The sequence below is a fragment of the Panulirus ornatus genome, chromosome 68 (genome assembly GCF_036320965.1).
Source record: "Panulirus ornatus isolate Po-2019 chromosome 68, ASM3632096v1, whole genome shotgun sequence".
NCBI lineage: Eukaryota > Metazoa > Arthropoda > Malacostraca > Decapoda > Palinuridae > Panulirus > Panulirus ornatus.
Genome location: NC_092291.1, coordinates 21,806,926 through 21,833,842, shown reverse-complemented (window position 1 = coordinate 21,833,842; position 26,917 = coordinate 21,806,926). Strand labels below are relative to the sequence as shown.

The window sequence follows — 26,917 nt, the reverse complement described above, 5'->3', positions numbered from 1 at the left end:
GCATCTCTATCAACTCTATCATATGCCTTCTCCAGATCCATAAATGCTACATACAAATCCATTTGCTTTTCTAAGTATTTCTCACATACATTCTTCAAAGCAAACACCTGATCCACACATCCTCTACCACTTCTGAAACCGCACTGCTCTTCCCCAATCTGATGCTCTGTACATGCCTTCACCCTCTCAATCAATACCCTCCCATATAATTTATATGCGTCTAGCTTTAGGAAAGCAATTAAATTTTGACATGAAAAAGGAGTTTCTGCGAATATTATCTGAAACATTTTCTTCCCTTACCACCCTCTTTCTTTCTTTCTTTATATTTTTCTTGAAATAAGATAGGTTTAAGCAGTGTATCTGACATGTTCCTTCAGTTCCTCACGAAGGGGACGTGAACGGATAAATGCAGCTTGCATTCCCTCCCTAGATAGGCACACTGTGGGACTTAACTGGGGAACTTAGGGTCGAGAAGGTGAAGGAGAATAGCTATGTGCAGAGCAAGAAAGGATATCCCTCGAGTGAACCTACAGCTTGGAGGTGTGCATTTTTGCATGCAAGCTGTTGTTTGGTCCAGCATAGACTGGGGGGTTTCTCTAGCATGGTTTCTCCGTGTGGCATGGGTGTATTCTAGCTGTTTTGCTGTAGGATCCACCGAAAGTTGGTGTGTGTGTGTGTGTGTGTGTGTGTGTGTGTGTGAGTTATCTGAAAACCTATCCCACATCCTTGAGTCAGAGATGATTTGAAGGTTCATTTCACCGGCAAGAATTCCGCAGGTCTTCTTGTAACGTCTTAGACACCAGTTCACTGCTGGCTGCAGACGAAGACAAGGGGGATGGAACGGTGATCCTGTAGGTGATGCAGATCCCAATACCGAATAGTCTAGCACTGAGGGTTACTTGCATCCTTTAGAGGTCGTCTAAAGAGAGAATCACGGCCTTTTCAAAAGCAGGTTCCAGTACTTTAACTAAGTCTCTGAGTCTGTCACTGCTGAGAGATGACGAGGGTTCGAGAAGGCTGCATTATCTCGATGAGGAAAAAACCTGGTAAGATGAAAAATACTGTCGTGGACATCTGCTGTATTCAATTCTGTCTTCCATTCCTTCCGCCTTTTTATCCAAAATGTTGGCGATGGACTCGGAACCCAAGGTCGACCTGAGGAGATTGATGTCTTTCCGGGTTAATAAGTGTAGCTCTTGGCAGTATTGCGGAGAAGCGGTTGGCAATCTCTGGGATGGAGGTTGTGATCTCTTATTTGTAAGGAGTCGGATCAAGACTCCGTGGTTCCCCCAGGCTCTCGCACAGTCACGTCAGCAGACAGGGGGGAGCTTTTCAGTGCCTGCCAACCAGGAACCAACATTTTCACCTCGCTAGACAAGATTTCTACGATTGTACTGAAATCTAGCTACAATAGGGTAAAGATCATCTTTTTGGATCATCTCTTCTGTCAGTAGGTTTGTTGGTTGTCTGGATCATTAAGACCTTCAAGTTTCACCTTTCAACTCGATGAATAAACCTCAACATCTGAATACATTTGGCCCTTATTCCATCAGATAAATCGACCTGATGTTCACCATGAAGTGGATTAGACGCTGTAGCGTTTATGAAAGTTGAGAGGTACAGATGACAGCGTCTCCTCTCACCAACGACCATCATTATCAACGCAGCAGATCATCTTAAGACATCTCTCAAACATGATTAAAAATGTGTCTCGAAAACCAATCTAAATAACGCTTTTTTCGGAGGCGAGGTTACGAACGTAGGCTGGTGCAGCCCTGTGGGATACCGAAGCCAAGTTGCTATGGACTCAAACGGTCGCAGTCTCACTGCTGACGCTTTTGACGGCCTCTCTGACTACCGTATGGCGAAGGACACTGCCTCTAAAACACACACACACACACACACACACACATATTCTGTACAAACGCTAACATTTGCTGTATAAAACTTCCTGTGCTATATATACAGACTTCACTCATGTGCTTATCCAAAGCGTAGAAGTAGCCAGTCCTACCTTAATCTTAAGCTTTTTTGTATGTTACATCTTCAAAGTAACACGTATTGGGTACAACACATAGTACCTAAACAGGTGAAGACACACACAGACACACACACACACACACACACACACACAAGGGTCATGGTAAGGTGATCAGCAACACTTCACAGAGGAAGGACAGGGTTAAATCTCATGTTAAAAGACGAGAATATAAAGAGAAGAAACAGTTAACATTGAGTAATGCGTAAGGCATAAACCGTATGCATTTGTTAGTAAAGGAGACGTATATAAACAAGATCTACAGTCTGTCGTGAGTTATCGTTAGTTATTCTTTACTGATAACATTAAATGGTGAACACTTATTACCACTCCCTATTATTGGGATGTTCGTTATAAAGATACTACCACGTACTATACGCTCCGTGGCTTAATATGAAGCTGAAATGGGGAGGGAGGGGATGATTACATGTTGTCAAAGCCAAACCGGAATCATAACTTCCACAAAAACCTAATCAAACAGAGGTTTATGGCCCCTGCCTCCACACGAACGACTGGACAATCATTCCCGTTTAATTAGTTTTGATACACGAAAAAAAGAGAGAAGTTTTTGACTCCAATATTGTGCTCTATTTAGAAAATTTTGCTTTGCATATATATATATATATATATATATATATATATATATATATATATATATATATATATATATATAAATATATGCAAAGCAAATATATATATATATATATATATATATATATATATATATATATATATATATATATATATATATATATATATATATATATATATATATATATATATAATCATCATGGGTAAAGGAAGCTGCATTTACTTTATCCTAGTTAATGCCATATAAGTTGTCCATTTATAATGAAGGCCTTAATGATCCTTAACTTCGGGGTATCACAATAGTTGATATAATTGTTCTTCGTACACTACCTCGACACCCGAGCGATTCCCTGCCCACCCGCCAGAGGGCAGTCCCGTCGTTTGGGAATTTTTACCATAAACTTACATATACATATACATATACGTATACGTATATGTTCCATGATCTCTTTTATAACCTAGAGTCGTTGTCATTGTTTTATATCAAACGACTTAAGGACGTGAAGTCGTTGAGATGATCTAGTATTTATTGCCTAAATGTGAACTCTTTAAGGAGCAATTGGCGACCCCGCTTGACCAGTGGTGGTGGTCGGGCCTCGAAGACAACGGTCACTCTCACTTCGGCTACTGGCCTCCCTCACGCTCTCGTCTCCTGCTGGGGAGGTTGTCTCAACTGGCCTGATCTGGGAGCCACAGAGGTTAGTATATAGCTGACCTAAGGGTGATAGTTAGGCGTAATTATCTTGGGCTTTAGTGATACTATCCACTGGTTAGGAGTGATATAATGGCTTATGAGTTAGCAGTGATATAATGGCTTACGAGTTAGGAGTGTTATAATGATTGATTTTAATTGATTTGTTAATATTATGATCGACTGCACATATTGTACACAATATAGTGATCTCCAACCCACTGAATGATGAGTAAGAGGAAGGGATGTCATTTCATAACGTAAAAACCATCACCACCTCGTTTGCTAGTTAGCAGTTAAACCTTCATTTGCTTCTCTCCATTTGTAACCCAGTCTTTTCTTAGTTCTCTAGCTGCCATCAGACAACAGACGTTCAAAGGAAGATTTTCTATTTGTCACGTTCTTTTAAGTATCGCGAACATGTTTTAATTCATCAGGTATAAAAAGCAGGTGAATTGCTCATCCATGGTTAGTGACACTTTAGCCCACAACGGGAACAACGTTTTATATATATATATATATATATATATATATATATATATATATATATATATATATATATATATATATACACGTACATATGTCACGTCTGGATTTTACCTCGCCAGTTCATTCACTTTTAACTGCATCTTCAAAGGATTCAGTTCTCTATTGTCGAAGCATCGAACGACACTGTCTCCACGCTCCCTTCCCAAACGACGCTGGAAATCCAGGAAATGTTATCATGTCGTCGAAGTAACAAGCGACGATGGATGGCTCCAGGCCTGACAACACGGGAGCATCACTCTCATAAAAGAGGAGGCGGGGCATTCTTTAACATAGATTCGAGACGAACACGATCGCAGACTGCTCCCTCTGTCGGGGTCGCCGTCTTGGCAACGACTGTCTCGTTTCGTCTGTCCCAGTCTGGTGGTAAAGAGATCGAAGCTTGACTCGTCTATAGATTTCACGTTACGTTTATAATTAAACGTTGAAGTATTTTGTCCCTCTTCAGATAACCTGTGTCTATTCTCTTGATTAGAAATACCAGGGCAGATGGCCATCAACGTGTCGAAGGAGATATCGGAATTCCGTTCCAAAATTCGTCGGCCGCTGCTCGAGTTTCCTCTCTGGAAAGTAAAACGTCGTCGCTTTGGTGCAGCTTTAATGGGCTTCCGCATACCCTGCATCGGTGCAAAACGAGGTTACGTCCTTTGCCTCTGAATCTATAGTTCTGAGACGACATCACGTCTCCAGGTTTGTTCAACACTCGTTTATAAAACTCTGAAGCTGGCTGAAGTTATAAGCTCCGGCTTAATGGCCCACATACTACTATTATGGGACTTAACATCGTTATCATAAATGCCTCAGGACCTCTTTCTTAAGAGGGGCCTTGTTATGACTCCGGAAACTTCTCCTGCTGCTCCAGGGCTGCGTTACTTAAAGTAGCAAGGGAATGGACTTGTTTGGATTAGGATTTTCTTTGACGAGAGCCAACTTCCTTTCATCAGACGATCATTACAACCTCGCCGAAGGCGGAGTCTGGAACTAGAGTTGCTGGTTGATGATGAACCATATTCAATCGAAGTCAGGAATCCTTGACACATTCAAGAGATGCTGAACTATATACTCGTATTGTCTCTGCGTCATTGTCCGTGTGATATCTCTCGGCAGAATTAGTGTACTCCTTCGTCCTAGTCATAAACGTCTTTGCCTCTCCAAAAGGCAGTAATCGAGAGGTATTTGAGGGCAGTGCCATGTGATCTCGTACGAACAGGGACCGACTTACACTACGGTATAGATAGTCACGTTTTGGTCTGATGACAGAAAATGCTATATGCGTTATCACTACTTTCATTCATAGCCTCGGTATCATTCCATAAATCCCCCCCCCCCTCCCTTCCTGCTGTTCCATAGGGCTCCCCAATCGACGTACATATGAGGGGAGGTATATGCAACTTGCTTTTGTGCAGATGGTGTACATATCAAATGCGAGGACACGAACTTGGAGGTCAAACCTTCATAGTTGGACTGCAGTGATCAATACAGATGGCAACAGCCCGGGACAGCCTTGACCCATGAGGAAAACATATGGTAGATCCTACGTAATATCTCGTCCAGGATTTAGCGAACCTAGCGGCAACTTGAGTGAGATACCACCACTACCACCACCACACGGAGTATCTGAGGTACTATAAGAGTCAGTGTCCCCGCTGAAGGAACAGTAACTGGTCATGGTGGCCATCTACTGAGGCAGATATCAAGGGTTACTTCCCGGCGTGATCCTTCAGTATCTGATGAGATAATTTTCTAGTTTTACAGATGTTTGTGCCCGGAAATACTGGAGGAATGTTACGTCTTTTTTTTATCGATATGAATTATCAACTAACAAAGCGTTAATTAGCATTATTGTATCAATATCAAATTAATATCATTTGATTATGAATGGCTAGACTAGATCACCCTAATAACTGTACATAAAACTGAAAGAATCATACGTGAACTGTAAATCTTAAATGTTCCTTAAACAAAAAATTCAAAACATTAAGTATTGTACCTCTATTTCTCTTTTTCTTTCTTTCAAACTATTCGCCATTTCCCGCATTAGCAAGGTAGCGTTAAGAACCTCTATTTCTCATGGTATGGAAAAAGAATGAACTTGTTTGGGTTGACGACCTAAAAAAAGAAAATTCTTCACAGCTCCTTCGTGAGTATGAAGACTTACCACCGAAGATAACTATACCTCTCACTCTTATCTCTGCCCAGGACACAAGCCAACGACTTGAAGCCTCGTAAGGATCACTCAGACGCAGGCTAACGTTCGATGAAGGAATTCTTCGTCATCTGGAGACCTTGAGACCACCGTTTTATGAGGTATGTCTTTTAATGGTCTTGTGGTGAAGGTGTAGTGATCATTGGATGTCAGAGTATGACAGCCACAGACACGGTACTGATCATGCTTAAACAGCGATCATGTTTGCCTGCTGATGGGGAAGACCGAGGGGTGTTTTTGTCCTGTGGGTGTGGGGTATACAGCGACGCCCGGTGCTGGTGTTAGTATCTGGCACAAGTCACTGCTGATGGCTAGGGCAAGGTGATGTCAGGTTACGAGAGATATTGCTGGTGGTTGGATAAGACATTGCTGGTGTTTGGTGCAAGATACTGCTGGTAGAGGCATGGGAGCAATAACGCCTGGGGGCAAGGACGCCGGAGTTCAATGTTAAAAAACTAATATTAGGAGGATATCTATGCCATGAGACATGATACTCGTTGCTGTTTCTGTTGGCAGTACGTTCCACAGTAGGACACATCAATGTGTGTGGTATATGTGGTACCGGGTGGTGGTTTCAGTATTGTAATCACCTACTTGTATATATATGGGGAGAAAGCTTTTGCACATGAAGAACCTCATGTTACCATATGGGGGTTGTTGACCCCTCACCCATAACATTTGATCTACGGTGAAAGTGATATCAAATGTGAGCCAGCTTATGTGAATTTTTGGTGAAAGACAACTCTTCCTTTTTTACCGTAAACTATGAATTCCATGGCTTATAATCCTGTTTATAAATCATAGTTCCAATAACCTGGGGGTTCTTTAGCCATGAATGACCTCAGCATATGGGGAAAATAAAGCATAAAGCATTTGAAAAGATAGCATTACGGTATGTATTCATTTACTGTTATTACGGCGAGACGTCAGTTGTGTGTGCTGTACCTTGGTAAGGGTTACAATGTACCATAAGTGGCGAGATGTAGATAAGTACCAATGCCTCCGTGAGTCTCATTACTGTCAGGGTTCACACACGTGCCTGGAAAATCCTGTGAGTGCTTGATGTTCAAGCCATCCCCCAGGAGGCGTGCTAACCCTGGTCGTAGCTGGAGTCCAGTGGTAAAATGTCCTGGTAATCGGAATTCTAATTCGGGGATAAAAGGATCCTGGAACCCGGCCCGCTACATGGGTCTTGAGAGACCCAGTGCTTCAGGAAATATCCAAGAATAACATCAATGGCACCTGTAGTACCCTAGTGCCTGTGAATGATCCGTGATAATGTATTGTGCGAGTCGTGATCTGTGTGAAAGAGTAAATTGAGAATATTGATTGAAATCCTGACATAGCGTCTTTTTTTTTTCCGCTCGCGTATGAGGGCAGTATGTTAAGTGTCTGGTGTCTAGCCCACAGTAACATATCTGCTGTCTAATCTCTGAACCTAAAGACCAGAAAATGTAGGACCTTCGGGGGCTACTTTATCACTGATGCCTCACTTCGTAGGAAGACTTAAAGGGCGGTGGTGGGGAGCAAGGAAGGCCGTTAACTCACTCTGGTATAGGCGTCAGGAGAGTTAGATTGGTAGTCTGGTTTCCAAGAGATCGGGTGGAGATTTCTGAGATCTGAGATTCAAGGTAATGTGTTTATTTTGCCTTCGAAGTCCACCCAGAGAAGATTTTGTTGATAGTGACGGTAATGGAGAGTTGTAGAAATGATGAAGTGTTATGCTCACACTGTGTTACACCAACGGATGACACCCTCATCGGTGTGCCACTAGCAGATGACACCCTCATCTGTCATACTCAGGCTGGTGTGTCACTAGCAGATGACACCCTCATCTGTCATACTCAGGCTGGTGTGTCACTAGCAGATGACACCCTCATCTGTCATACTCAGGCTGTATGCCACTAGCAGATGACACCCTCATCTGTCATACTCAGTCTGTATGCCACTAGCAGATGACACCCTCATCTGTCATACTCAGGCTGGTGTGCCACTAGCAGATGACACCTTCATCTGTCATACTCAGGCTGTGTGCCACTAGCAGATGACACCTTCATCTGTCATACTCAGGCTGTGTGCCAATAACAGTTGACAGTATATGCCAGGGTAAACATTTCGACCAGAGAGCTTCTCTGTACACCAGGAGAACGTATTTCATCCTTATATAAACACTCCGTCTTCCTCTGTGGTTCACGAAGGAGGACAATGGAAAGATGGGTTCACCATCAGAGAGGTGGTAGCGTCATGGCATCAAAGAGATGCACGAGAGCAAAGAGCAGTGATAATTGCCTTGCTTGCAACAGGCCACAGAAAAATAATTGCACATACCTTTATATATATATATATATATATATATATATATATATATATATATATATATATATATATATATATATATATATATATATCCCAGCATAAGCCAGGTACACAGTGAATCGACCAATCATTAAAGGCGGATGAACAGCCAGGTTGACTGTGAACCGATGGAGGTACAGCACTACACCTACAATTAGCTTAAGTAAAAATAAGAAATTTGCGTCGTAGTGGTCAATCCGGATGCTGCAAACACGCCCCTCGTCTGCCCCTTATCTAGCATCCCCTGTTATGTCGTGGACGCAGAGGAAGATCAGGTCTCCCCGGGGAAGTAGAGGCGAGATAGGCAAGCGAGAAAGTTAGTGTTAGACGTAAGAAGGAAAAAGTTACAACGAAATTATGTAACAATCTTCAAAAGTCAGGAAGATGCCGTGTTATACCAGTGGACAATTAGTCTGATATCATTCATTACTAAACATAGTTAAGATCTAATGATGTTATTAAGCCAAAAACCTCCTTATCACATAGATTTTCTGCTTAATGTATTTCTTTTTTTTTTTCTAATTTTTAAACCCGCTTCTCTTTGATCAGAGGATCTCATCAGAGGCTAAGTTCGCCGAGGGAATTTTTTTTCTTTTTTTGACGACGTTCTCTGAGGCGATGAAATGAAAGGGGGTCGAAAATGAATCATTAAACGAAGATCACCTGCATGATGATGGTTACACTAAACCCCCCCCACACGCAAAAAAAAAGAAAATGGAAAAAGAAAAAATATACATTTAACCTTTATGAATATTGGTAGAGAGTGGAAAACACAGCTATATCATGTTCCTCTGGACATATAAAGAAATGGATTTTGTTACAAATGTGAGTCTGTATAAGTTAGTACGCTAATATACTGACAGTATTGTCTTATTCAGAACAGAATATCATGTTATAAAATGTTGAGAACTCGTCACTCGTTCATGTCCAGTTTTTTTTTTCTTAATGTGAAGTATTTTCTCTCTCTCTCTCTCTCTCTCTCTCTCTCTCTCTCTCTCTCTCTCTCTCTCTCTCTCTCTGAAAAAAAGTCGTCTGACAGCAACACAATCCTTACAAGTCGAACTTCTTTTTCTCTCTCTCTCTCTCGCTGTAATGTCCAACTCGACTCTTGTAGCGGAACTGTGTGAGGAACTTTCACCGTGGAAACTTGTGGAAACGAACGAAAGAAAAAGAGAAAAAACAAAACGTGCAGCTCATTAATGATAACAGGTTACCAGTTGTCAGGGATTTTTCCTTCGGCAGATTCTCTTAACCAGTGCGTTGCGCAGATACGCTTAGACTTCCCCTGTTATCTCGCATGGAGGAAAGGAAAATGGAGTAGGTCTTTGCCAGTTGTCATTAAGGCATTTGAGTAGTCAGCGGTATGGCTTGCGCTGCAGCTACGTGGGGAAAATAAAGTGATCGTAAATCAAAAGTCGTCTCGACTCTCTCTTTGAACTGGAGACTTCATTTTCCCCAACTGACTCGACCCATCTTCTCGTTATTCAGTCTGAGAGCAAGAGAGTGTCCTGAGCAGTAGCAGGGGGTGTCCTGAGCAGTAGCAGGGGTGTCCTGAGCAGGAGCAGGGGTGTCCTGAGCAGGAGCAGGGGTGTCCTAAGCAGTAGCAGGGGTGTCCTGAGCATTGAAATGGTTCTTGAGTAGAGTGAGCAGGTATTTCTCTCATGGCTAAGGTGGGATATCTACGTCAGGTGCCCAAAGACTTACTCATGATAGTTGCTCTTATGATACGAGAACGTAGCGTGAGGTGGTAGTCGAGAGGTAGGCGGTGGTAGAGGAGGGTAGTGAGGGTTGAGGTGACTGAGGAGGGTTGTGGTGTTGATGGGTTGTGGTGGTTGAGACGCCTCGTATATACCCCCGAGGCAGTAGTGAGCCGCGTCTCTTGTCACTCCTCATGTGGATGTCCCGGCTCTCTTGCATCCCTCCCTCCCTCCCCAGCTTGATGTCCTCCGCCTGTGTTCCCCTCCTAGAGCCGTCCTTTTTCTCGCTCTTTTCCGGGAGGGTCTAACAGGCGTAGGGGGCTTCGTTAAGACACTGTTCTGTCTCGTGCTTGATCGCCTCAGTCTTCGCTACCAGGCCATCCTCCCCCAGCCATTATAGTCCCATGTATTACCCAACTAGGATAAATATTTCGAGGTGAAACATCCTCTATTTTGGGTGCCACAGCCACGCCAATCCCTACCCCATCACTAGTCACTTCCGTACTCGTAATCCCCATGAATCTGAGAGATGATGGGAGGGTGGGGGATAGGCGAACGCCCCACAAACGACCATTAAAGCCAGAGATAATCCCATACAGAGATGGCGACAGGGAGCCCACTCAGGGACAGGGTCTTTTCGCCCCTCCTTCCCTCTGGTCTGCCTCTCTGGGAATTAAGGGTATTCAGGGCTTTCTCTTTACCATGTGGCTTCCATCAGTTTTAATTGACGTGGTGAGAGAGAACCTGATTTACCGGTATTGTTGATGACTGTAGAGAGAGAGAGAGAGAGAGAGAGAGAGAGAGAGAGAGAGAGAGAGAGAGAGAGAGAGAGAGAGAGAGAGGCTCCTCAGGGAGGTCGTCTCTCATAGTGTGTCAACACGATCTTCAAACTGTCTGTACTTTTTTCCTCGTTTCTTTTTCCTTGAATGAAGGAAAAGAAAAGAACATGTTTTATTCATTTTTACTTTAATCTTTCAACGCTGAGAAAGAAATATATCCCCCTTGAGCAACACTTAGCAGAAAATGTGAATGGCTTCATCATAAATCAAAACAAAATTATTAGACAATATGTGAGAGCAGGAGTCTTCTTACAGTCTTCGATTTACCTTTCTTAGAAAAGGCGAAAGAGAAGCTTAAGAAGCAAAACTTTCCAAAGGTCAATAAGATTATGGTGCCAAGCTCCCTCGCAGCCACTTTTTCTATTTCAGGAACTAAGGAGAAAATTCTCAAAAGGTTATAAGCTGGAGGGAGTGGAGGGTGGGTGGGTGCCCCCTGCTCTATTATCCAGTCTCTGTCATAAAGAAGTGGAGGGTTGGAAGGTGCCTGCCACCTGCATTTGTCAAAAGCTTTTTGGAAGTCTAGAAATATAATATCTCTTGCTTTTGTCTTGTCGTGGACATCAAAATGATTTATGATAAAATTCATAAAGGTTTATAAGACATGACTTGTGCCTTCTAAAATAATGCCGTTTTGATCAGATTGTGATGTTCCAGGTAGGCTACGATTTGATCTCTCATAATAGACTCCAGAAGTTAATCGATATGAGGCTAATAGGCCAGCGAGTTGCGGTTTCCCTTTTTTGAATGTAAAAGTGACATCTGACTGTCTCCAGTCCTGCGGGGATTATTCCATCCTGGAGAGATCAATTGAAAATACGGTTTAACGGTCCGGCAATTTCGTGTTTGGCGTTTTAAAAATCACTCGTAGGCAGAAATGATCAAGACTACCCAAGCTTTTATTAGTCTTCCACTTTATCTATCCGTGTTAGTACTTCTCTAACTGCGACGGGAAATTCTTGTATCGTGGGAATGTTATTTATCACTGTCTCGAAATTCACGTCATTGCTTTCAAGTTTCAAAATAGATCTAAAGAAAAAGAAAACTTGTTTAGTGTTGTAGCTACGCTTTTATCTTCCTCAATGGGTTTCCCATCTTCGTTTACTAAGGGCCCTATCGCAGTCCTTGTATATCTCTTATCACTGATTTATCTATAAAATCTTGGAATATCTATATTGCTATCTCTTGCAAAATTTTCTTCATACCCTCTCCTCGCTTTTTTGATAAGACTTTTCACGTATCTTAAGGGAGTGGTGGATAAGAAGGTGCCTCTTGCTTTACTATCCTATCTCTATCTCAAATAAGGTGAGGCACTGAGGATGCTGTTTCTGTCCTCTAGCAGATATAACCTGGTCGTGGACCATCTGGTCAACTGTTGTCCCAATATACACCTGTGTACAGAATGAGAATAACATTACTGCAGCTTCGAGTCTGCTCTCCATGCAGTAGGAAGATGATGGACTCCTTGGAAGCGAAGTCCTACGCGAGATTGTGTTCCTTGACGTCCAGCGATGAAAGATAAAGCCTCGCGAAAGGTGATCTCTTAACTTGGTGTTATATATGTATATATATATATATATATTTAGAATGCTAGTGTTGGTAATGCAGCTTGACTTAGTTTCCATCACAGAAGAACCGAAACTTCTCTGTCTGATCTTGATGTCTTGCGATATTATTCATACGACCTGCACACTTCACTTTATTCATGTAAGAGCTAAGCACTTCCAAGGTCGCCCTTCCTTTGTGACTGTTGGTAATTCATAAGAGTAATTACCCATAGCCACATAACTTTCTCTCTTTCCGGAAGCTTCTAGAATCATCAGGAGAGCTTCACCAATTGCCCTGGTGGGGGAGGTCAGTCCCGCCCCAGACACATGATTCTGACGTTTCACTCTGGTCTTCCTCCTCCGGGCGCAAACGCCCTTTGTACTCTCTCTCTCTCTCTCTCTCTCTCTCTCTCTCTATATATATATATATATATATATATATATATATATATATATATATATATATATTTTCTTTTTTTTTTTCGCTGTCTCCCGCGTCTGCGTGTCGTAGAAAGCGACTAGAGGGGACGGGAGCGGGGGGCCAGAAATCCTCCCCTCCTTGTATTTTTTTAACTTTCTAGAATGGGAAACAGAAGAAGGGGGATATATATATATATATATATATATATATATATATATATATATATATATATATATATATATATATATATATATATATATGTGTGTATAAATTCCCAAGTGCACTTTCGTGTAAACACATTCTAGGGAAGACACAAGAGTGAGATAGAAGACTCGGAACAGTCAGTATGTACAGATGAGAGGCGGAGCAAAAACGCTGTAGTTACACATGATGACGATAGACAGAATTTAACGAAAATGCTCACTCGGGAACTTGCTGCTCATTGACTTTTATTGGCAACATTTTACGGGTGGAGAATTTGTGAGGGGCAGTATTCAGTATTCTAATTAAAAATCAAACTGAACCGAATAAAAACAATTACAATTCACATGTGAAATGAACTGAAAACTTCCTGCATTCGCCATCACACTTGAGGGCAACATTAACGCGCAATTGAGTTTTTCCTTTTCGTATATTTTTCCTCACCCCAAAAAATAATTAACAAACTATGAAAAGAAAAAAGGTATTTTTGTATGTATATGCAACCGAGGGATCATATGTTCACGAACGAGTGTGTTTGTGTGTTGTAGAATTCCTGTGGCTACTCATATTTACTTACAATTTAGATATATTCATCACGAACTTTAGCACACTTGTTGAAACATCAGCAGAATGCGTACATAGACACAAATACAGACACGCGTATATACATAAACTATACACAAACGCAGAGGTGCGCAGAGCAGTAGCTAGTGTTGCCACTCGCTAAATCGTGCCGACCCAAGTTCGACTCTCGGATAAGGCAGTCGGTTCACAGTTAACCCAGCTGTACGTGCTTTCCTTTAGGGGTTAGTTGCTGAATGGGTACCTTTTTAAGGCTGGGATATGTGTACATCCACAGGAGTAAAGACTTAGTATACATGTAAAAGGCTAAGAAACGGAGTAACTCGGTTAAAACTCTCCAGTCACAACACACAAATAATAAGCGCAAAGTAGAATAAAGACGGTATTAAACAAAGTTGAAAGACAGGGCAACACAAGTAAAAAATTCTCCACCCTTAACACACGTTATAATTACAAACACGCACACCTGTGTGTAACCACAATGCTAACTAGAATGATATTATGCTGTTTTGGACATGAATTACACCTAATAGAATCATTGTTGACTTGTCGTTCAGGGTACAATGTGTCAATCAACGCTTCGTTTCCTCTCACGTTTTTATGTTCATGTGTTGTATCCATCTGCGTTTGGCATTAAGCAGACTCGCCTGGCCGGTATGCATAAAACTACTTAGAATGCTTAAGCATGCTTAACTCCGAAGAATTTTACTTAACTTTGAAAATCTTTTTAAGCATGTTACTAAAAGCTACTTTACACCTAAGTATTTGCTTAACAGACGACCAATTTAAGAAACCTCGGTAGGACTCTTAAGCAGTTAAGAATTTGCTCCCACTAAGACGACTGTACAAAAGAGAGAGACTTGCTCAACTGAAAACTTTTAGGCCCCGTAAAGATTTTTCTCGGTGCGTTTAATGGCATTTATCAGAAGATATCGACTTGACTGCAGGAATACAGTTTGTCACGGATTCAGTGAGAAAAGTACTGCAGCAAGGAACATGGCTCTCACGTCAGAACATGAAGGTTTTATCTTCACTACATACTATTAGCTAAACTCTTATCTTCACTACATACTATTAGCTAAATTCTTATCTTCACTGCTTACTATTAGCTAAACTCTTATCTTCACTACATACTATTAGCTAAACTCTTATCTTCACTACATAATATTAGCTAAACTCTTATCTTCACTACATAATATTAGCTAAACTCTTATCTTCACTACATATTAGCTATACTCTTATCTTCACTAAATTGTTCCTCACCTCATCCTCGCTACATCTTCACTACATTGTTCTTCACCTTATCCTCACTACATCCTAATCCTCCCTGCTGACTTCATTACATTCTTAATTTCAGTATATCCTACCCTAAAAATGTCCTCATCGTCATTACCTCCTTATCTCCCTTACATCCCTTTTATTGCATCGTATCTTCACAATAACCTTACCTTCAAAAAACTAAGTTCAACACGATCTTCACTACCCCCTCATATTCACAATAACCTTAATCTTCATTACGCTAGACAAACTATATTCTTCAGTACACATATTCTTACAGTAAACGATTTTTCTCTTTTTGAACCCTATAACTATTTCGTTAAATTTTTGGTTCTTTGCATTACTGGTCATAGGGTGAATTTGATAACGTTTTTCTAGAAGTATTTTCCTTTCCTTCTTCTACTCCCCTATTATTGAGCATCTGGGATATTGTCACTAGTACTTAAGCCAAGCTGTCTTTATGTATATGGTTTGATCAGCTGAAATACCATAAAAATATCAATCCGGATTGAATACGGCCGAAACTGGATTGATCCGTTCCGGACAAGCTCTGAGGGTATATAAGGCCGGCGGCTGGCTCATTTTGCTCATTCCACAATGGGAGCTCATAGCGAAATGAGGCGCATCTCCTGGAGGAGACTCACTCTGAAAGACGAGATTGGGAGGGGTGTCCAGGGAGTTGTACATCACGCGATTCTCCGTCTTAATGAGGATAAGACACTTAAAGTTGTGCTTAAAAAGGCTTTGAAAACTGGTTGTCACGACATCCTGAAGGAGGCCCAGGTTCTCCACGATGTGGCCGGAGCAGGAGGAGCACCACGTCTGTATGGTATTACTAAGGATTCAGTGGCACTGGTAATGGAATTATGCCCCGGAAAGCGAATGAAAATCTTTCTCGCGGAGGAGGAGTCCACTCAGTCCTGCGTCCAGGCCTTCGTCAACGCATGCCAGGCCATTAGAGACTTCCATAATGCAGGATTCTATCATAGAGATGTTCACGGGGGGAACGTCATGGTCCACAAGACCGTCGATGGAAAAGTCCAGGTTTCCCTCATAGATCTTGGGTCCGCTCGGCGTCTGAATGGCGACACCAAGTTGGACCGTCTTCCCAAATGGCAGGACCACGTGGGCCTTGTGAGAATTGCACGGCTTTTGTCCCGAAGACTCGGGGACACCAGTGATGCTTTGGCATTCAGGGAGGCCGTTAAAAACATGAATCCTGGCGAGGAAAATGTCGAACTGTTGGAAAGTTTGGCAAATGAGCTCATCACGAACCTCGCCACCTGCTAAGTCATCTCTCATCACATCCCACGAGGCCCCGACCATCACATTTCCTGGGATTTTAGTCACCACAAGTCTGATGGATGAGTCTTTTTCTTTGTTTCCTGCGTTACATCTAGTGAAAAGGAATTGTATTTTATATTAATTTCCCCATTGTCAGGGGCACCAAAGACCCTAAGACACTCGGATGCTTTCCTGAGGCTCCTGTAAATATTATAGTCTTCAGGAGTCAGTCAAGTCTCTCCCTCAAACATCTCTGGTCACACCCATGTGTTCGTGTTTGTGCTCAAGGCACCGCTGGTGTGCACGCATCCTTGTGCCCTTCAGCTGGGGAATCAAAACCTTTCCATTTTTTAAGGAGCAAAAAGCCGTTGGCAAAGCCTATAAATGTATACAAATATTCACAATTCTGCTCCGTATACTGGCTGCCTGTTTCCTCCTGCCTTTAGCTAGGTAACACTGGTCAAGCTGCTACATCACTGATAACGGTTTGACCAATGGTAATAGAAGGATGGGTCCTTTCTCAGGTCATCTCCAAACACCTGCGACAACTTGGCCCTCATTTTAAACAGCCGGGTTATATACTATCAAGGACAAGTACAACATTCCTCCCATCACCTTGCTCCTTTATCTGTTTAACTTCTCGCAAGAACTTGCGTCCTTGAACCTTCGATAGAAGAAAGGGGACGACAACGGTAAACAAACCTAGTGGCTTCCGTTACCATGGTGTTGGCGTCTTCCGCACCACTGAGTATATTGCTGATTAAAGTTTCAGATGTGGTTCCCATGGTGAGAGATTTAGCTTCCGATCATTCCACTGAAATCACCACTGGAAAGGGATAGATGCCATAGAAAATTATAACATAAAAGTGAAATCGAAGGCTTTAAAAAAAAAAAAAAAAGGTTGTATAACTTCTCCTCCTCCTTAAATTAAAAAATCTAATTTCCTTTTGAGTCTCATCCACAAAAATTATGTACATTTTTTTTTTTTTTTTGCCAGACTTTTGAATAACTTTTTTCTTAGTGAAGCCAATAAGCTACCACCATCACAGGTTTTTGTAGTGTTATTTACTTCCGGGTGTCGACGAGCTGGTATGAGGTATGTGACGGGGTCAACATGTGACGCGGACTGGAGCATGTGACGGGCTGAGGCATGTGACAGGGTGACGATCTGGGAGCTGTGACGGGTTGGGTACGTGAGATGTAGTGGATTTTAACCTCTGGGAACGGAAATGCATCACCATTTTCAGTGTCAGCGAAGTAGTGTTAAGAACAAGGGACTGAGCCTTAGAGGGAAAGCTCCTCACTTGGTCCCCTTCTCTGTTCCTTCTTTAGGAAAAGTAAAACTGGAGGGGAGGATTTCCAGCTCCCCGCTTCCTCCCCTTTTAGTCGCCTTCCACGACACTCGGGGAATAAGTGGGAAGTATTCTTTCTCCCTTATCCCCAGAATACATTTATATAAATGGCTAAGACTGAGGGGCAGGGATTGCGTATGAATACACAGGAGTAAAGATCTGATCCATATATACAAGGTCAAGAGACGGAGTAAGACACTCGTAGTAAAACACACACACACACACACACACACACACACAGGTGGAATTGCAAAATGGTCTCTTGATTACGCCTGAATCAAGTACGAGATATAGAGATAACACCTGTGCCGCAGATCACTTCATATTCCACTTGTATTCTTTTGAAATGACCTCGGACGGATCTGTCACAAAACAAAAAAGAAATTCGTGTTTCGTTATTTTCACAGAACTACGTGCAATCAGCGAGAGCAGAAACATGTGTGAAAAATTCTCAGTGTTTTATCGACGACTCCATTTTCAAACAACGAACAGACCGAAGAAATGTAAAGATAATTATAAAATGATTATAAAGATAAAGATTTAATTTAAGTATTGTTTACAGCCACCCTAGGCATGGATGCCACTTCATTTGAAAATGTATTTAACATTGATCAATCTTTTTTGATCATTTCTTTTTTCTTGACCGTTGTATATGCTCGACAATATTCCAGAATGGAAAACTGAAATGGACTTCCGCATTCAGGAGAGTCGATCAGTCATCCAATAGAATTCATTCTTTCTAAATCAAATTTTTCAATGTTGCTGGAAGCGGAGAATGTTGCCCGTGTCAGTGAGATCATTGCATCGGCAATCGCAGATCTTAGACATTTCCTATTGGAATTTGACAAATGTTTCTTGTTGCAGAAAAGGATGAAAAAAAATATACCTCGTTCTTAGTAATTCAATGTAAGCGATCATGATTTTCATGTTGGATAATATCTGGATTTATGGATTGTCTGATGCTAAGCTATATTTCTTTCTTTACAGTCTAGAAATATTTAAGTTCTTAAGTCAGTTACGTGAATCCGTGAAACGAACACATCATTAGTGAACTGTAAGTTATTAGCGTTGCTCGTACGAGGGGAAACGGAAATCCAACTTTGCGATTTGTTTCTCGTCGACCGAGCTTCCTTTCGTACACCCAGATCAACTTACCTTCCGTTAGATTGGCAACGGCTGACTGATCTATTGTACAACGGCATCGACCTTCCTCGTGACATGAATGGAAAAGATGCCGTGTTGAGTTCCCTTAGAGTAACGCTATGTTTGACGGTTGACGAACAGGACTGTTCATATGAAGCAACAGTGGAGCAATGCTTCACGTCACACAGTCACAGAATCTCCTGTGGAGCAGCACTGGAGCAATGCTTCGTCACACAGTCACAGAATCTCCTTTGGGGCAGCATTGGAGCAATGCTTCACGTCACACAGTCACAGAATCTCCTTTGGGGCAGCATTGGAGCAATGCTTCACGTCACAGTCACAGAATCTCCTTTAGAGCAACATTGGAGCAATGCTTCACGTCACCCAGTCATAGAATCTCCTTTGGAGCAGCATTGGAGTAATGCTTCACGTCACACAGTCACAGAATCTCCTTTGGAGCATCACTGGAGCCATTTCTGTCACACTGTCACAGGCTCTTCCTTGGAGCCGCATCTGGGTTAGTCTCCTCACATCAGGTCAAGTTGTTTGAACCATCAATATGCAACTGACTTGCAATCTCTCTGTTGCATCGTGTTGACTGCTACCTTCACGACCTAGCTGGTTGCCATGGCGATGATGGTATAGATACGTCAAGGCTATAGTCATATAGCGATAGGAGATAATTTGTCAGTTCGATAGCCACACTAATGATGATTAAGGTCAAATAATTACATCCATGATTGCTATTCAAAGACACGGTTGTAAATCAAGGTTACGCTATTTTACGAAATCAGAGAGAAATTTAGATTGAAAACAAAAAATAGATTAGTGTCGAGAAAAATGTTTTGTTTGGCTATGGAATAATTAATAGTTATAGGCACAGTCATAATCGTATAACAATACATTAGAAATAATGGCATTTTCATTTTCAGATTTTTTTTCTCTCAATCTCATGAATACAACAATTTTTATGTGGTGATCACCAAAATGATTTAGTAAATGTGAGATGCTCTAATTACCTCACATCTGAAGCGTTGAACACAGAGGTGAAATACGTAGCGGTCGGCCTCCACCTGGTGAGCTGGTATATACATAATCCCTTTCCATTAGAAAACCGTTCCATCACCCTGTGTACTGTACTCCCCCATCTTACTGCGTTGTCTCTGGCTTTGTGAGATGGACAGACTACATAATACAGAGTCCTGTAATAACAAAAACATAGGGTAAACAGACGTACTCCTGGGCGTCTCGGTACGGCAGCCTCAGAGGGCTAACCTGTAGTGGTAGAGGCTGCCTTTGATCCCTCTCTCTTTGTGCACAACGAATGTCAGGGACGTGACGTTGCTTACGGGCTGGCACTGGGAAGACCAGCACTTGTGCCGTCTCTTCCGCTATATGGCTTATGGAGACCGACAGGTAGGCGAGGTGAAGACTACATTGAGCATGTGGGACTGAGAAGACACTGACACGCTACGAAAACAAAGTGTCATTTTAGAGATGCTTCACAGGAGTGAAAGAAGTGAAGTAGGTTTATCGGATAGGAGATGGGTCGGTTGAAACGATACATAGAGAGAAAAGCGGTAGAATTATTGGCATTTTTTGACTAAGGAGTCCAAAGGTTACAGACAAAACGGAGGGTAGACCAGCTGTGGTATCAACACCTGACCAATATACATGACCGAGTGTACTGTGTATGTTATTTCGTTCCATCATAATGGCTTTCACTCTCATTCCACCACCTCCTTGCGTCACAAATGCATGCTTTCCATTTCCTTACAACACTGCCGATTGCTTCCCTACTCCAGCATCATAACTGCTTGCCTTCAAGCTTCCCACACCACTACTGCATCCTCCCTATATCAGTGCAACACAGCAGCTTGCTTCTCATCTCCCTGCAACACCGTTTACCTCCCATGCCCCAGCAGCAATACTGCTTACTTCCACCTCTCCTTGCAACACTACTACGTGCACTCCACCGCCTTACAACTTTACTGCTTGTTATGTTTATCTTTAGTACCATTACGAACATGTCTATTGCAACTATATGTAGTACATATTCTTGCTTCTTCTTTTATCCTATCATTGATTCTTTCTTATCATCCTCGCCTATTCTTTTATCCAATCTTTGCTTCTTATCTCAGTCTTGCCTATCATTCAATCCTCTACTTGCCTCTTCTCTTCCCGTTCGGAAATATTGCATAATCCCGCTGGAAATTCACGGTAAACGATATTTGCTTTGTTCGATGGAGTCCTTACTCTCGTGTGTGTGTGTGAGAGAGAGAGAGAGAGAGAGAGAGAGAGAGAGAGAGAGAGAGAGAGAGAGAGAGAGAGAGAATCTCTCCACCAAAGGCTCTCCAGGCAGGTACAATACGTCCAGGAGACAATCGTTGCAGCAGAAGTTTGTGATTGATTGGCTGGTAAGAGAGCAGCGGCTCTCCTCCAATGGCGAGAGACCGACGCTTCTCCATCTGGTAATCACGAGGGTCGAGGAGAAGTGGGAGGGTCGAGTAGGAGGAGGAGAATGAACAGGAGGAGAAGGAGGCACAGGAGGAGGAGGTGTTCGGGGACGTAATTAGCGATACGGGAGTGGCGGGTCGTCGGGGACGTCTATTGTTCACCTTGCCATCCACGTCAGCCGTCAGAGACATCCACTGTCGTAGTCATCACCAATCATGGCAGATGCTGGTGTAAAGTAGGTCGAGAAAATGGTCCCGTCGGTGGCGAGGGTCAACACCGCCTGTGGAGGAGAGTTATGAATCTCCTGTGGGTGAGACTCGCCACTGCTGGCGGGTCTAGACAATATAACATGCCGTGGAGATACCCATGGCAATAGGTGGCGCCACTGACGCTAGTTAACTCCACTACCACGAGTAACTCAAGCATCATTATCACCACAGAGACCAACATCAGGCCAACAATTAGTACATATGTATGTATGGAGTCAACCCAGCCCACCGTAAGGGGGACGACACCTGTGTTAACAATCGACCCCAACATCCCATACTAACGGCAACAATTACGAGTTCGACCCTTGAGCGCGACGATGCGACTCGTGATCATAGACGGTTCGACCCTTGAGGACGACGGTTCGATCCTTCAAGCACGACAGTACAACTCGTGGATATAGTGGCCTCCTCTTCAACCTGGATCTGAAGGGTTAAGGTCACGCCATCGTAACCAGTGGTGTCACCTTCGTTCTCAAGGGTCATATTGCCCTCTTCAAGGAGCTGATATTATCCCGGGCGACAGATAACACCCACTCCAGTAGTGATAGAGGAGAAAGAATACTTTCCACGTATTCCCTGCGTGTCGTAGAATGCGACTAAAAGGGGAGGAAGCGGGTGGCTGGAAATCCTCCCTCTCGTTTTTTTTTTTTTTTTAATTTTCCAAAAGAAGGGAACAGAGAAGGGGGCCAGATGAGGATATTCCCTCAAAGCCCCAGTCCTCTGTTCTTAACGCTACCTCTCTAACGCGGGAAATGGCGAATAGTATGAAAAGATATATATATATATATATATATATATATATATATATATATATATATATATATATATATATATATATATAATGTAAACACAGCATGTAGGAATAGAAGGGTAGGAATGCATTATAAGGGAAGAGATGGAGAATGAGATACTGTAACACAAAACCAACAGAAGCGAATGGTAGATCTTGTAGGGAGACACGTGACGACAGACATCATAACTCAGCAGAGGTGAGGCTACGGAGGATCTTCCTCCTCCTCCTCCTCCTCCTGATGATGATATCATCGAGATTGCTTTAACACAGGTTTCTCGAGAGCAATGCGATTAACCGTTGGCAATGCGATTACGTGTCAGCAATTTGATTACCTGTAAAGTAACACGATTTGACTTTCATGGGATATCGGACGGCGTCCGGTGGAATATGTGACCAGTGTCAAGGTAAACTGACGATTGACAAGGGTGGTAATGCAATTGAGCGCCTGGTGATTGGCCGATGGACAGGCTATTTGCCTCGATGTAGTTCCTTTCGTCTGATCTCCTCGTAGCGTGAGGGCCTCGTCGCCTTAGACAGTTGAATGGACTTTTCTCTATCGTCTTTGTTTGTACACAAGCCAGGGGCTTTAACATCCTCCTCTTCCCAGCTTCATCTGACACTTGAGCTCCTTGCATCTAGAACGTGTTTCTTATCATCTCCATCATTCTTTATCTTATATCTTCATCCAGGTTCTTTCATTATCATTTTTTTCTTTAGGTGTTCTTCCAGTCTTCCAATTCATCACAAATGCTTTGTCTTTACAGAGCAACATCCCAGCTTCCAGGGATGTAGTGAACACACTGTTTCTGTTCTTGTGTTCAGACAGTGCTATGTGCCTTCACATTCAAACATGCATTTATTTCTCTTGTTACGTAATTATTCTTTTCTTGCTAAGCTCCTTACCCAGCCAAGTACAAGGCAGGGCGTCCGCTAACTTGCAGACAAAATCCCTTGTGATGTTGGAAGCGGTTCTCGGGTCATTAAGCCTTCCTTACCAAGCCTCTTGTCTGGCTTTTACATAAGGCTCGACCATAAAAATCTTCTCTCACTGAAATATAAAGGGACCGTTCACATGTGTGATCTATAATACTGCCTCGGTGATTTGTGTACAGTCATGACTATTCAGATGGATCTTGTGAGAAAGCTCTCTCTCTCTCTCTCTCTCTCTCTCTCTCTCTCTCTCTCTCTCTCTCTCTCTCTCTCTGTCCTACTCGCCTGGGTGTCGGGAGAAGCAGTGATGGCTATGCAGTGAGCCAGCACTTCATTGGCTGTCGTGTTTCACTCCTCTGGCCCAGGTAGATGTCATTCGTTGTTCTTCCTCACCTACTCCCAGGCTGCTGGCTTCCAGTCCACGAACATATAATCTCTCCATCTTACACATAACGTCTGACCACACGTTAACTCGCACAACTTCTTCGTAACTCAGTACTACGCACTAGCGCTGCCTCTTTTTTTCGGATACCCCTTCATCAATGCTCGCCAGTGTTCACATACTCTGAGTAGACGTGCATGAGCCGCCAGTGCAACCAGTGTGCTTAAGGTCTTGGAATTATCGGGGAAACCTGAAGAAGGTGTTCAGGATTTTACGTGAGCTAGACATGGCTTTGACCTTACGACCTGAAGAACCCTGGCAGACGAAAGGGCCAAAGCCCAACCAACAACAGTACAACGCTAGTAATTACTACCTTGAAATTCATACACAGAGGTACGAGCTTTAAACACACAGAGGCACGAGCTTTAAACACACAGAGGTACGAGCTTTACACACACAGAGGTACGAGCTTTACACACACAGAGGTACGAGCTTTAAAAACACACAGAGGTACGAGCTTTACACACACAGAGGTACGAGCTTTACACACACAGAGGTACGAGCTTTACACACACAGAGGTACGAGCTTTACACACACAGAGGTACGAGCTTTACACACACAGAGGTACGAGCTTTAAACACACAGAGGTACGAGCTTAAAAAACACAGAGGTACGAGCTTCAAGCACAGAGGTACGAAGGTACGAGCTTCACACACACAGCTACGAGTGTTGGGCTGATGAACCTTTTGATTAGAATTATTTTTGACTCATGGAGCTGTAAGTTGTTTTTTATTATCTCTCTCAAACATCATTTATAGATAATCTTCCAACCAGACTTAGTTATGCTCTGAGGTAAAAAGTGAAGATGCAAGGAAAGAAAAAAATGACACAGGGTTATACTGTAACGTACAGGAGGGGAAGTCGTAAATAATTTGAGTCTGCTGAAGTGATTATGATTTAAGTGACCATGTCAGCATACTGGAGTAAGTACAGTACTTCGCGAGAATAATGTAACATAGTAACAGAAAAAAAGTTATTTTTAACGATCATATCGGCACAAGTATAACCTCTGGTAACCTATTACCATTTTCGTATTGTCATACGGCAGCACTAGTGTTACCACGTTTCCTAACCTTGTATATGTACGTACCATGTAAAGCTTTACTCGTGTGTGTGTGTGTGTGTGTGTGTGTGTGTGTGTGTGTGTGTGACGATTATGTGTTTTTCATGCCATTTCCGCATACTCCTCGGGTAAATTCTAATTAAGTTCAGCGTCGCGGCAAAAATGAAGCAAAGACTTTTTAAGTTCACCAAAACTTTCCAGGCCATCTTCAGCTCCCCTGTTCTTTCTTCCGAGAAAATGGATCCTTAATCACTTTCATTCCCATTTTCACAATTACGGATTTCCAAGAACGCGGGCACACACTCGACTCTACTGCCATCGTTCTCATAAGGTAACAGCGTCCCACGCTTTAGGAGCACCTTTTATTTCATGACAAGTATGACAAAGTGGGCCACAGTCTGCCACAGTGTGGGTCACAGCCTGCCACAGTGTGGGCTACAGCTTGCCACAATGTGGACCACAGCTTGCCACAGTGTGGGCCACAGCTTGCTACAGTGTGGGCTACAGCTTGCTACAGTGTGGGCCATAGCTTGCTACAGTGTGGGCCACAGCCTGTCACGGTGTGGGCCACAGCTTGCCACAGTGTGGGCCAAAGCCTGCCACACTGTGGACCGCAGTCGTCACAGAGCGGAATACAACTTGCCATTAGTAGAGGAAAGGGTTGATGATTGTGGTGATGGTAATGACAGTGATGGGAATAAGTGGTAGTAATAGTGGTGAAAACGATCAGTGCTATTGTTAGACATGATAGGAGTAGTGGTGGAATTGAGTGATATTCATCGTTTTTATGATGGACGTTATAATATCAGTGGTGATAGAAATATCAATAGTAGTGGTGAACGAAGATGGGCATCGTTGTGGCACTGGCGATAAATGGTAGTTCATCATCATCATTGCGTATAATTTGTGAATAGTTTACCACATCAGCTTACGAATTAGATGGAACGCTTTGCTGTATGTTTACGTGAGACAAAATGCCAATATCATTTTCATTTCCACATAGGCTATAAAAGAATCGGATTAGGTTTCATATCTCTCGTAACTGCTTCCACATTCCAAAATTGGCCTAGCCTAACCTAAGCCATGGAGGGAAAAGGAGATTTGTAGACTGAGAAAAGAAGCTAAATGATTAGCCTAAGAGTGACATCCAAACTCAGATTTGTGCCTAGTCATACGGAAAGATCTACATGTACATACAAATTTCAACACAGCAAATGGTTACTTATGATAGATAAAGAAGATATAGAATGCTAACCTACTGGTATCCTCTTAAAAACATCTTCAGTCACACAATCGTAGCAGTTAAACCCTGAAATTCCTATGATGCTCGGGCTATCAGCAACAAGAATATCTGCTGCTGCATTTGACAAAGGATCAAGCAAAGGTTTATCATCGGGTGGACCACAACCTGTAAAAACAGTGATCAAAATTCGTGCACAAGCATTGTATGGTAATAGCTTAGCCTAGCTTATATACGTTTTTCGAACAGCTTAGTTTAGGTCTGCCCTATTGCAGATCAAGACTATTGAAAGCCATGAAACTTATTTCCATTTTTGCTTCATAAGGTCGTCCTCTCTGGAATGTTACTCTAAAGCCGCCTAAAAATGAGCATAGTCTCATAAGTTACCTACCTGATATAGAGAAGAGCCTCTTCCGAGAAGCAGTCTTGTTCTTTCGCAAGGATATATTGTTGATACCTCTTCTTGAACCTGTTCTACAGTTCTTGAAAGGCAGGGAAAGCAACATTTATCTGCGGTGTAATGCTCTGCCACGTTTCCACTTTCGTTTTGGAAGTAACCCCATCAGAGAATTTATCACGCATAAGTTTCTTCTGTTTCACCAGATTCATTGATAACAACGTCTGGTCCTCAGTTCAGTTTTAGTTTCTCCTCCTTATAGAGGTTTGACTGGACACTGTGAAGAAAAATGGTGTTCTAATAGTAGCGTGGTGATCGTAGCTCTTCGAAAGATCCACGTCTCTCTCTCTCTCTCTCTCTCTCTCTCTCTCTCTCTCTCTCTCTCTCTCTCTCTCTCTCTCTCTCTCTCTCTTGGATGAGTTTGTTTACATTTTGGATCGTTGACATCGTCGCCATTCAGAGACAACAGTTGGAAAAAAAGTAATGAATAAAAAACTTTTATATTCACTTCTAACTTCAGTATTTTTCGTGATGAATTATATTTTGCTTCTAGAAAC

General features: G+C 42.5%; 1 protein-coding gene across 3 annotated transcripts in view; it reads left to right on the top strand.

Moving 5' to 3' along the window:
* The first annotated feature begins 3,219 nt into the window (after nt 1–3,219).
* nesd (nessun dorma) overlaps nt 3,220–26,917 on the top strand; it is a 199,740-nt gene continuing 176,042 nt past the window's right edge. For all 3 annotated transcript variants that reach the window (XM_071659882.1, XM_071659879.1, XM_071659880.1), the window contains exons 1-2: nt 3,220–3,327; nt 6,066–6,173. The gene's annotated coding sequence lies outside the window, so the exon portion shown is untranslated. The remainder of the gene's footprint in view (nt 3,328–6,065; nt 6,174–26,917) is intronic.